The 13,300-nt window shown below is 41.0% G+C and overlaps 1 protein-coding gene across 2 annotated transcripts in view; it reads left to right on the top strand.

Moving 5' to 3' along the window:
* The window catches only part of PSD3 (pleckstrin and Sec7 domain containing 3), a 557,682-nt gene that overhangs the window by 102,149 nt on the left and 442,233 nt on the right, over positions 1-13,300 (top strand). The gene's annotated exons all lie outside the window — the stretch shown is intronic.

The raw sequence follows: 13,300 nt of genomic DNA, 5'->3' as shown, positions 1-13,300 counted from the left end.
TAGTTGACATAAATAATTTGCACGTGGAATAGCCCAGACTGGTTTGAGTTTTGACCCCAGATGTTTTTAGTCAGTGTATGAGTTTGAGGAAGGCTTTCTGAGTCTGTTTCCTCATCTGTGAAATGGGCATAATACCTGCCTCCTTGGTTTGTGGTGAGATGAACTCTGACAATGTATGGAAACAACTGGTATCTAGGAAGAAAAATAAGCATTGGTGGTGATGTGGTTGTTAATGTTATAGTTTTCTTCTGTGTGATTTTCTATTGATAATTGGAGCTATTTACTCAGTTGTATTTACTGTCCTTTACTAATTTAGGGAGACTGTTCAGTTTAATGTTCAAAGGTGGGTAGGTGACTTTGGCATTTGACTGCCTAGGATCTGGTGCTCCTTCTGCCACTTGCCAGCACTGTGACACTGGGCAAGAGTGAGCCTAATTTATAAACAACAACAAATGGCCATAATAGTAGGATTTACCTCTGAGTGGGTGGAAAGATTCAGTGAGATAGTACTTAACACAAAGTTTGGCCCATAGGGAGCACCCAGTAACTTATAGCCTATAAATGACAGTTGCTGTAATAGAGTTGAAAGAAGCTTAGATTTCATTTTGTCCACATCTAGTACTCTTACCCTGTTTCTAATTTTTCCTTATAGAGTAATAAAGAATAAATTCGTATCATTTTCAGTCAGTCTTTCATATACTTAAGGTTGGATGCTGCTGTGGACTGAATTTTGTCCCCCCAGATTCATGTTGAAGCCCTAACTCCTTACATGACTCTGTTTGGAGACAGAGCCTTTAGGGAGGTGATTAAGGTCAAATGAGGTCATGAGGGTGGGGCCCTAGTCCTATAAGACTGGTGTTCTTAAAGAAGAGAGACAGACACCAGAGATTTCTTTCTGCAGGGGCCTTATGAGGACATGGCCAGAAGGCGACAAGCCAGGGATAGAGGCTTCACCAGAAACCAACCCTGATGGCACCTTGATCTTGGACTTCCAGCCTCCAGACCTATGAGAAAGTTCTGAACGCTGGTTCTTAAGATACCCAGTCTGTGGTATCTTGTTATAGCAGCCTGAGCAGACTTATGCAGATCCTTTTTCTTTTCTTGCGTCATCATCCATATCTTCTCTTAGTTCTCCTCCTGCGACAGTTTTTACATCTTACCATCCTGGTCACTACTGTCTAGATACTTTCTTGTGTTCACATGTCCTTTTTAAAGTGGGGAACCCCAAGATAAACTCAGGACTCCCGTGTGGCCTCAGCAGTTTGGGTACTGGACTCTACCCTTCTAATGAAATATAAGATTGGGTTAGGTAGTCACCTGAACAAGCCTTTAATACTCATGTCTACCCCATCCTGTACTTGGTCTGATATTTTAGTACAAATTCAGAATTTTATCTTGTTCACTCCAACTCTCCAGCCACCCCCCCCCCCACCGCCCACAGACTATAGGAATCAGTTTTTTAGAACCCGAGTTGGATAGGACTTTAGAAGTCTGAACCAACCAGCCCACCCACTTAGTGCTGGCAGTTTTCATGCTGTTTAGTTAGTTTGGGCTGCTATAACAAATTACCATCTACTGGGTGGCTTAAACAATAAACATTTATTTCTCACCATCCGGGAGGTTGGAATTCCCAGAGCAAGGTGCCGGCGTGGTCAGGTTCTGTTGAGGGCCCTTTAACTGGTTTACAGGGGCTGTCTCTTGCTGTGTCTTCACATGGTGGAAAGGGAGCTACCCAGCTTTGTGGCGTCTTCTTGTAAGGGCACTAATTCCATTCTTGAGGGCTCTACCCTCATGACCTAATTACCTCCCAAAGGCCCCACCTCCTAATACCGTCCCACTGGAATTAGGGTTTCAACCTATGAATTTTGGGAGGACACAAACACATTGCACTGTGTTTCTAACAGTAGCTGCCTAATCTGCTCCTATACTTCCAGTGGTTGGGAGCTTGCTACTTTGCTATGGAACTTATTCATTCCATTGTTGGGTTCCTTCACGTATTTGGAAGAATTATGAATGTTGAGTCAAAATCTGACTCTGTAGCTTCTATTCTTTGATCACACCTTTGTTCTCTGGAGTATCAGAAAATGTCTGTTCTGCCTGCACATGACAGTTTCTTATATAGATTGCCCCCTTCTCTCCTGTTATTTGCTCTAAATATTATAACAATATTTTACTTTAGTATCATTGGGGAAAATCAATTCTGCTTGGTCTTCACATGCCTGAGTTAGGTAAGTGAATCTATAAACACATAAATAAAGGAGGAGCCTAATTGACAGAGGAGTATTGTATTTCATTTATTTTAGTGAGTAGCTTCCATTAGATAATTCTCTATGAAAATAGATTGAGGAAGTAGGCTATTCATTCTTCATTATTTGAAGCGGTATGATTCATATCTTTCTTCTCTGTTTAGTATGATAAGCATTAAATCTTTATCTGAACTCTTCATAGTATTTTAGTCCTGGAAGGTACCCTGTATACAAGCTTGATACCGCCTACTCTTTCCAGTGACATATGTACTTCATATTGCAATAATGTGGCCTTTATATTTTAGCCATAGCAAAGCCTTAAAAATACTGCTATTTCATTAAGTTTGGAGTGCTTTTAATGAGTTATTTATACCTGAAACATGGCTACTGTCTATTCATTTCTCCCACCCCTTATTTCTTATTTGTTCCAAGTTATGTTATGTAGCAGAAATTCCTGGGCAAGATGAATGTAAGGAACTAATCATTGATTCTGATTTTTAAATGTTTTGATGGTCTCTACTTACCTTTCCGAATAATTTTGAAAAAAGAGAATTGAATTTGTCTTCTTGATGCTTTGCATTTTGTTTCTTGCTAGTCAGGTATGTATAAAATAAGAAGAAAAAACAACTAAGGTTCATAAACTGGGAACCCATAGAGAATGTGGTATGTGCCTAAGAAAAGTTTTGAAGGAAATTTTTAGTTTCAGAAGCAGAAATTAGGGGGGTCAAGTTCTCTGTGGTTTGTAATGTTTGGGAATACATATGGTATCTAAGCATAACTTTCCCAAAGATCATGGCAGATCTTGGCTCCACTGGGCCTGCTGTGGCCTTTAACCTTTCTATGTCTCCTTGTCTTCGAGACAGGTGTGACAGTAGAACTCAAGGGTTTGTGAGGGTTAAGAAGATAATTCATGTAAAGTTATTAGACAGTGCCTGGCTCATAGTCTGCAATCATACATAAAATTTTTAAATTAAAACATTTTTTAACTAATAAAAGCTGTCTAGGCTAGTCAGTTCTTCAGCATTTGGAGATATTTGAACTTTGGGATGCTGTGGAAGGATTCAAGCACCAGCTTGATAGACCGGAATAACTACATTACCCTGTTAAAAAAAAGAGACATCTCACTGGGGATACATTAGCAATATGATTTGCCATTTTTTCTACAACAACATTATTTCCCCCCCACCACCTGGAAAAAAAATCCCTTTTGCTGTATGTCTGTATTGTCATAGATTCCCAATTTGAAAGCAGACCAAAGATTTCTAAGTTTTTTAATCTTGGAGAGGTTTTTTTTTTGGCCGCTTCACCCAGCATGCGGAACTTCCCCATCCAGGGATCAAACCCATGCCCCCTGCATTGGAAGCACGGAGTGTTAACCGCTGGACTACCAGGGAAGTCCCTTGGAGAGTTTTAAAAGGGAATTCCTGATAGGTATGATGGTGATGATGGAAGTTGACCTATCTTCGTTTTGAAACTAACATAAAAGTTTTGCAAAATGAAACTCAGTGTCCTAAATTTTACATGATTTCATCAGAAAAGCAGGCATAGTTTGGGGCTTGAAGGCATGAGCTCCAGGCAGTGGAGGAAGCACATACCCATTGACTAGGACTTAGAAGTAGTTTTGTTAGGCAGATATCTGATTTATCATGCTGTTTGACTCAGGACAAATAAAATACCTTTACGGCAATTTTGAAGACCGAGATCTCTAGAGGACTATTTATATCTACAGATACCTTCTGTATATATTTAATTTTTATGACTTTTCTATTGTTGTGTTTTTGTCTTTTGTCTTTAGATAGCTTAAATTGTAACCTTCTCTATCTTATGTTGCTGTTCCATCATGTTGACCACTGTGTAGACTCCAGTACTGAGTTGACTAATTAAAAAAGATAGTGTTGTTTCTATCACTGCTTCATTAACAGTGCTTACACTTAGTTCCTCCTTCATATTTAGCTAAAATTTCTCTGTTGCTGAATATCTCCACTTTTCAGTGCACTTGTAAAATGTCTAATTACTATGTTCTAACTGCTAGTCTTCAGTAGTATGATTACATCTCAGAAAATTTTTTATATTTGCTAAACCTTTTTACTCCCTCCAGAAGTCTCATTTTCAGCTCCTTAAATCAGCGGTCCCCAACATTTTTGTCACCAGGAACTGGTTTTGTGGAAGACAGTTTTTCCACAGATGGGGTGTGGGGAGGGGCGGAAGAGGGGGGATGGTTCAGGTGGTAATGTGAGCGATGGGGGGGATGCGAGTGCATTAAACAAGCATTTAATTTGAACATGCCAAGGTTTATTTAATACAAATCCAGTATCTCCATTTGCAAGACTGCTTTACAGAGGTTCAGGGTTTGCTCCTGGAGTGTTCACCAAACATCTCCTGGGAGGGCAGTGTTGTCCTCAAGCCCTACGGCGGGGGGTGGAGCACACTGGCCAGGAGGCTCAGGTCCCTGCGTCCAGCAGCCCTGGGCTGACACGGGCCCGGGGCTCCGCCTCAGGTCCAGGCCCAACATTGCAAGAGAAGAGCAGAACCGGAGCGCTGGCCTCACCAGCTGCCGATCCCAGACTGGCATAAGCTGGCCTGAGAGTGGCCTTCACTAAGCTCTGGGCCGGCCTCAGGGGAACACCAGGAGAGGCCTGTGGAGTGGTGGCTGTGGATTCACGGACCTGCCAGCATCTCCTCGGCATGTGTGCACTAGGTACAGCCCCCAGGGGAGATGAAGTTGCAGTCCTTCTCCCGCTACATAAGGACCTCCCCCTGTGCCAGAATGAGGCAGTGGTCGTTTCTTACAAAGATGAGCAAGATGGGCATCTGTCTGAATTCCTAACACTGAAAGGATGGGACAGCTGACACCATGGCCTGGCCCATCATCTTGGGGTCCCTGAGAGGGAGGGCTCAAGGCCTGCAGGGCAAACACACACCTTACACACACTGGGGGCAGGGACCACCCATGCTCCTGTCTGCCAAGTACTCGGGATGGTGACAAAGCGGGACACACAATCAAGTCACACTCACTCTTCAGGGATAAGTTGAATCTGGCTTCAGTAAAACCTGACTATTCTTAAATCAGCAGTCACTGAAAAGGGACACTTTTCTAGATTTAGCGTACTGATAGAGTCTGGTAAACTTTTTGCCTTTTAAAGAAAATACACAAACCCTAAACATCCTCACTATTCTAAATTGTATTCACAACAAACCCTGAACAACTTGAATGAAATTCACTATTGATATCATTAGATGGTTGCTGTGAGTTCTAGAAAGCCCTAAAATCAAGATGGGAACACGTGTGAACAGAACAGGAAAGCAACACGGATGTAGGCCACCTCGGTGCTGACTGACGAGCACGAGCTCGTGCGCACGAAGCACCCTGTCGGGCGAGTCTGGAGGCCTCTCCACAACTCTTCAGTGACGAGCCTTGAGAGATGCAGAATTCTTTTGTATTTCAAACTGATACCCAAACACGTCACACTTATCTTCCCATTACAGGATGCAAGGGGGGATGGTTCAGGCGTAATGCGAGTGATAGGGAGCGATGGGGAGCGGCAGATGAAGCTTCACTCGCTTGTCCATCGCTCACCACCTGCTCTGCGGCCCGGTTCCTAACAGGCCAGGGACAGGTACTGGTCTGCGGCCCTGGGGTTAGGGACCCCTGCCTTAAATCATCTTCATTATTCTTTTCAATTAGGCTTGGAACTCTAATGAGGATCTAATTGGGATCTGTTAGATATATACTTAGAGAATATAACAATGACTTATTACCCTCCATTTTTAACAGCCCTGTTATGTTAGCAACATCACGGAAGCAGCATTTTATTGTCAGCTAGTGACCCATGGCAATCCTTAGTGTATATATGTATTTCCTAATCTGTTTTCATGATTTGCTTTTATTCAGTTGTTCTTCATTGGACAGCTTTCCATTATTTTATGATTTCTGCTTTAATTTAGTACTCTGATATCTGAAGAACCTTTTCCAGATCACAGGTAAATAGCTGTAGTTTCCCTCTTGCTGCTTCTTTGTGTCTTGTATTCTAGCCAGATCTGCCATTGAATATTAATGTTTAGAAAACACTTCTTGATTATGTTTCCCCCTTAACTGGGATTCCTTCTTACCTATCAAAGACTGCACTCCACATTCTGACAATAATAATTTTTCAAAATCAGTGGATAGCTGAGTGTTGTCTTTGTTCAGTGGAGGTGAGAATTCAAAGAGAGATAAAATAGAGTCTCAGGATCAGGGGACTTACTGTCTATTTTATCTTAATAGACTTCTCATCAGTACAAAAGATGTTATTGTAAATGTAGGAACAAGAGAGTAGCACAGGCATTAAGTGCTATAGGAAATCCAAGGAAAGGATAACACGGTAAGTGTTGTGTGGGATGGGATGGTTTTCAGGTCAGGGTGGGATGTGTACTGTGCCTTGAAAAAAAAGCAGTTGATACTAGAGCTAATCAATGAATTTGGTAAAGTTGCAGGATATAAAATTAATGAACAGAAATCCCTTGTACTCCTATACACTAACAACGAAAAATCTGAAAGAGAAATTAAGGAAATACTCTCATTTACAATTGCAACAAAAAGAATAAAATACCTAGGAATAAACCTACCTAGGGAGACAAAAGACCTGTATGCAGAAAACTATAAGACACTGATGAAAGAAATCAAAGACGATACAAACAGAAGGAGAGATATACCATGTTCTTGGATTGGAAGAATCAACATTGTGAAAATGAATCTACTACCCAAAGCAATCTACAGATTCAGTGCAATACCTATCAAACTACCAATGGCATTTTTCACAGAAATAGAATAAAAGATTTCACAATTTGTATGGAAACACAAAAGACCCCGAATAGCCAGAGCTGGAGGAATCAGGCTCTCTGACTTCAGACTATACCACAAAGCTGTAGTAATCAAGAGAGTATGGTATTGGCACAAAAACAGAAGTATAGATCAATGGAACAGGGTAGAAAGCCCAGGGATAAACCCATGCACATATGGTCACCTTATCTTTGACAAAGGGGGCAGGAATATACAATGGAGAAAAGACAACCTCTTCAATAAATGTTACTGGGAAAACTGGACAGCTACATGTAAAAGAATGAAATTAGAACACTCCCTAACACCATACACAAAAATAAACTCAAAATGGATTAAAGACCTAAATGTAAGGCCAGACACTATAAAACTCTTAGAGGAAAACATAGGCAGAACATGCTATGACATAAATCACAGCAAGATCCTTTTTGACCCACTTCCTAGAGTAATAGAAATAAAAACAAAAATAAATGAGACCTAATGGAACTTAAAAGCTTTTGCACAGCAGAGGAAACCATAAACAAGACGAAAAGACAGCCCTCAGAATGGGAGAAAATATTTGCAAATGAATCAACGGACAAAGGATTAATCTCCAAAATATATAAACAGCTCATGCAGCTCAATATTAAGAAAACAAACAACCCAATTAAAAAATGGGCAGAAGACCTAAATAGACATTTCTCCAAAGAAGACATACAGATGGCCAAGAAGCACACGAAAGGATGCTCAACATCACTAACCATTAGAGAAATGCAAATCAAAACCACAATGAGGGATCACCTCACACTGGTCAGAATGGCCATCATCAAAAAATCTACAAACAGTAAATGCTAGAGAGGGTGTGCAGAAAAGGGAACCCTCTTGCACTGTTGGTGGGAATGTAAATTGATACAGCCACTATGGAGAACAGTATGGAGGTTCCTTAAAAAACTAAAAATAGAACTACCATATGACCCAGCAATCCCACTACTGGGCATATATCCTGAGAAAACCATAATTCAAAAAGAGTCATGCATGGGAATTCCCTGGTGGCGCAGTGGTTAAGAATCCACCTGCCAATGCAGGGGACATGGGTTTGATCCCTGGTCTGGGAAGATCCCACATGCTGTGGAACAACTAAGCCCCTGTACCACAACTACTGAGCCTGTGCTCTAGAGCCCATGAGCCACAACTGCTGAGCCCACAAGCCACAACTACTGAAGCCCTCGCACCTAGAGCCCGTGCTGCACAACTGGAGAAGCTACTGCAATGAGAAGCCCGCACACCGCAATGAAGAGTAGCCCCCACTTGCTGCAACCAGAGAAAGCCTGTGCTCGGCAATGAAGACCCAACACAGCCAAAGATAAATAAATAAAAAAAAAAAAAGTCATGTACCACAATGTTCATTGCAGCACTGTTTACAATAGCCAGGACATGGAAGCAACCTAAATGTCCGTTGACAGATGAATGGATAAAGATGTTCCATATACAATGGAATATTACTCAGCCATAAAGAGAAATGAAATTGAGTTATTTGTAGTGAGCTGGATGGGCCTAGAGTCTGTCATACAGAGTGAAGTAAGTCAGAAAGAGAAAAGCAAATACCGTATGCTAACATATATATATGGGATCTAAAAAAAAAAAATGGTTCTGATGAACCAAGGGGCAGGACAGGAATAAAGACACAGATGTAGAGAATGGACTTGAGGACACGGGGAGGGGGAAGGGTAAGCTGGGACAAAATGAGAGAGTAACATTGACCTAGATACACTACTAAGTGTAAAATAGATAGATAGTGGGAAGCAGCTGCATGGCACGGGGAGATCAGCTCTGTGCTTTGTGACCGCCTAGAGGGGTGGGATAGGGAAGGGATTTGGGGATATATGTATGCGTATAGCTGATGCACTTTGTTATACAACAGAAACTAACACAACATTGTAAAGCAACTATACACCAATAAAGTTGTAAAAAAAAATGAAATAGAAAAAGGAAAAAAAAAAGCTATGTACTTAAAAAAAAAAAAAGAAAAAAAAAAGCAGTTGAATAATTAGTGAGGCAGCCTTCATTTGCCTGGCCTGGTGTTTCTAGGCAGAAGGCTCTCCATGGAAGTGGAGTTGCTTGTCTGATTGAATTGGGAGAAAAAGTGAAGATTTGCAGCTCATTGCCTGCCGGCCCTCTCTGTTCAGACTCAGCCGGCACTTGGCTTTTTCTGCACTAACAGACTTGGCCCTGCTGGGGTGGCCTGAAGTTGTTTAGCTGTGCCAGTGACTGGAGAAGTCAGGTTGATTCTTGCCACAGGTCTGTAGCTGTTTTCTCTTGTCTACTTCATCAGTGATAGGGATGGTGTCTTGATTCCCATTTCGCTCTTGGTTGGATGAGAGCTTGGAGAGGGTTGGAAGGACAGGTTTGGTGGAGTTACACACAGTACACCCTTGATGGATGAACACTGTTGTTAGTGTAGGGGCAGTGCTGTGGCTCACTACAGGTTGGAATGGAGATTGGAGTCAGATTGTGCAGGGCTGCAGAATGTGTCCTTTATTTTGTAGGCTGAGGACCCATTCCAGTTTTTTGAATGCTTTAAGAGAATAGTTTTGTTTTAGTAACATGAATCTGATAGTGCCGTGGAATGGGTTCCTCATTTTACAGTTAAAAAACCCTTTTTTAAAAACCTTTACATTAAGGCTTCTTCAGTCGGGATACATGAAACTTCTGGCTTTGGAAGTTCTGAAGGAAGATGCCATGAAATCACATGTAGGGTCTTTTAAAGGTTTATCTGCCAAAAACTGGTTAAGAGCTACCAGTAAACACTTTTGTCTTGTTTACTTATAGGACATCTAGGAAGGGACGTTTACCAGTAAGTATGATGTTTATTCTGGATTGTGTTGTAGGGCCTTTATCAGATTATAGAAGTTCCTTTTAATACCTAGTTTGCTAAAGCTTCTTTTAAAAATAATGAATTGATGTTGCATTGCATCAGATAGTTTTCTGCATATTCTGATAATCATGCAGGTTTTTCTCCTTTGATTTGTCAATGTGATGAATTATATTGAGCTTTAAAAGTAAAACAGCTTTGCATTCTTGGGATAAAGCCAAGTTGGTGGTAATGGATTATTTTTTTAATATATCGTTGAATTCACTTTGCTAATTTCTTGTTTAGGATTCTTTTTTTTTTTTTTCCCAGTACGCGGGCCTCTCGCTGTTGTGGCCTCTCCCGTTGTGGAGCACAGGCTCCGGACGCGCAGGCTCAGCGGTCGTGGCTCACGGGCCTAGTCGCTCCATGGCATGTGGGATCTTCCCAGACCAGGGCATGAACCCGTGTCCCCTGCATCAGCAGGCGGACTCTCAACCACTGCGCCACCAGGGAAGCCCTAGGATTTTTACATTTAGTTTTGTGAGATTGACCTGCAGTTTTTCTTCACATGAAAACATGTAAATGTTTTCTGTAACTCCTGAATGCTCAGAAGGAATCCATGCTTTGGGGAAAAAAACCAAACAAACCAAAGAACCTCCAAAATTGGAAATAATAATACATGGTGCATGATAAATAAGTAAGTAAATAATCAATAAATACAAAAAGGTAGGAGCTATAAAATGAAAGTCTTTCTCTAACCCCAGACACCCAGTTCCCCATGCAATCTGTTACCAGAGATTTTGTGTGTGTGTGTGCGTGTACGCACATGTGTGTATGTGTGTATGTACACACCTCCTCTCCCATATATGTTGCATATTCTAGATACTGTTTTCCATTTTACTCTTTTTACTTACTAATATATCTTTTATATGTTTCATTTTTTTATTAAAATTAAAAAAAATTGAAGTATAGTTGATTTACAATATTGTGTTTCAGGTGTACAGCAACTTACTAATATATCTTGGAGATAGTTCTTGTACAGTACATGAAGTCTTCCTCATTCTTTTCTTAATATCTCTATTGTGTTTCATTATATCCCAGTAGAGTTAATTAGGTCCTTTAGATAGACATTTAAGTCGTTTCTCATTTTTCTGAAATGAACATCATTTCACCATCTTATTTGGCATGTAGATTTTTTTGTGGAATAAATTCCTACAAGTAGAGTTGCTAAAAGGATATGCACTTTTCAAATTTTGATAGAAATAGCCAAATTATCTTACAAATGGGTTACATCTCTTTACACTCCAACACTGTATGAGCTTGCCATGGCAAACGTCTGAAGTGTCGTGGCCTCATAAGACTCCTTTACCACTGCACAGGTCACTCGGTTTCGTGGTCATGCTGGCTGCACCTACACTTCTGCCCATGTGCCAGTGCGTTCATCATTAACTTTGTGATCTCATGAGCTTTGGCAGGCAGGGATTTCCTGCTAGAGAGCCTCACGAGAGCCTTAGAAACTGCTGTGTGTTCTGAAGTATTACTGTGAAGATGAGAGGAAGTCCAGCAAAATGCTGAGATCAGGTGTTGAGTTCAGCCTACCTACCTATCTCTCTCTCCTTTACATCCCCCCCGCACCCCCTTTCCAGGCCGTAATGGAGTAGTGGAGAGAAATTCAGCAAGTGCTGGCTTCTGTCCCTGTCATCTCTCCAGTGCTAGTGATGGATGGAGAGGACAGAGGAGGATGGGATGGCATGGAATGAGCTCTTGGAGATTTGGACTCTATTGAGGCCGTTCTTGTCTTTGTGTTTCCCTGAGTTAGATTAATTTCTTCGGTTGTGTGCAGTCAATCACCCTTCTTTCCTGAGTTATTACTCACTCTGAGGCTTAGGCATCTTGAGGTGATATGTGCTCCAAGAATTGGCACTCATCTCTTACTGAATTTGAAGTAGTTGTAGTTGTAGTCATGGTTGGGGGGTGGGGACGTGGTAGGGGAGACTTGGCTGTTGGTTTACCCCTGTGTCATTTTTATAAACAGGACCCCTGATTGCCACCAGAAATAGTCATAAAGCAGTGACCAGGAGCTTTGGGGTATGGCCTGTGCTGAATGGGCCAGAGAAGATAGGGGTGGGGAGGTAAGAAAGAGCAAAACCCTTCATCCTTTTGCTTTTATTTGTTGACTGTCTCTTCCATTATTAAAAAAAAATTAATCTAGAGAGGGATATATGTAAAGCACTGATACTTTGCCAAAATAGCCTCAAGTTTGTGTACAATATTAAGCAAAACTGAGAAAATATTAAAGTGACAAAACAAAACAAGCCATCTCCTAAGAAAGACTTGGTAGGTAATTTGGTATAAGGATTTTTCATACTTGATTTTTGTCTGGTGATTAGATCTCTCTTGCTCAGAAGCTTCTAATATAACCCCTCCCTTAAACTGATGACCAAATAATTGAATACCAAAGTCCAAACTGTTTAACCTGACGTTTGAAACTCTAGTGCTGATCTGCCTCTTCACTGCTTCTTTCTTATTTGAAGTACAGTCCATGGACTAGCAGCATCAGCATCACCTGGGAGCTTGTTAGAAATGCAGATTCTCAACCCCTACTTGGATCTGTGGAATCACAACTAGAATTTTAGCAGATCCCCAAGTGTGTGGAAGCCCACTGCAGGGTGAGAAGCACTGATCTGCCTCATTCTTCTCAGCCTCCATTTTAGTCCTGCAGTCAGCTTGCCTGGACTAGCTGTCATTTTCTGAACACGTTCTGCACTTCTCCAGTGGCCTGCCTTTCTTCAAATTATATCATTTTCCCAGAAATGTCCCTATCAACTTCCTGTCTTTCCTTCCATTCATTGGATTTACTAGGTGTCTAAATGTGCCAAGAACTGTGATTTGGATCAGGTTTCGGACATGGCTGGACACACAGTTCCCCCCACTGCTGGTACAGGCTCCCTGGAGGACAGCTCCTTTGACCCCAAAATTCCACTTCTAGAAGAGTTTCCTGAACTAATCATCAGAAAAGAATGTAAAGAAATGTGTAGAAAGTTAATCACTACAATATTATTTATAATAGTAAGAAATAGATAAATTAATAAATTCTGTTAGTCATATGGTAGACTTACATATTCAAGAAAGTAAGATATATATTACTGAAATGAGAATATATCAACAATGTTTTTGAGTAACAATTATGTTATTAAAGAATACACACTTAATTCCTGTGGTCCAAGGGCTTATAGTTGAATAAGTAAGAGAGATGTATAAACCAAATAATACAGAAATACAAATGTAGTAATAATGATAATGATAACAGTAGCAACTAACATCTCTTGGACACTTGAAATGTTCCAGACACTTCTAAGTGCTTCACATGTTATCTTCCTTTATCCTTTCAAAAACCTTATAACGTCA

This window comes from Neophocaena asiaeorientalis, unplaced genomic scaffold, assembly GCF_003031525.2.
Source record: "Neophocaena asiaeorientalis asiaeorientalis breed wild unplaced genomic scaffold, Neophocaena_asiaeorientalis_V1.1 scaffold14, whole genome shotgun sequence".
Classification (NCBI taxonomy): domain Eukaryota; kingdom Metazoa; phylum Chordata; class Mammalia; order Artiodactyla; family Phocoenidae; genus Neophocaena; species Neophocaena asiaeorientalis.
Note: the sequence above shows the minus strand (reverse complement) of the source record. Positions and strands in the feature narration are given on the sequence as shown.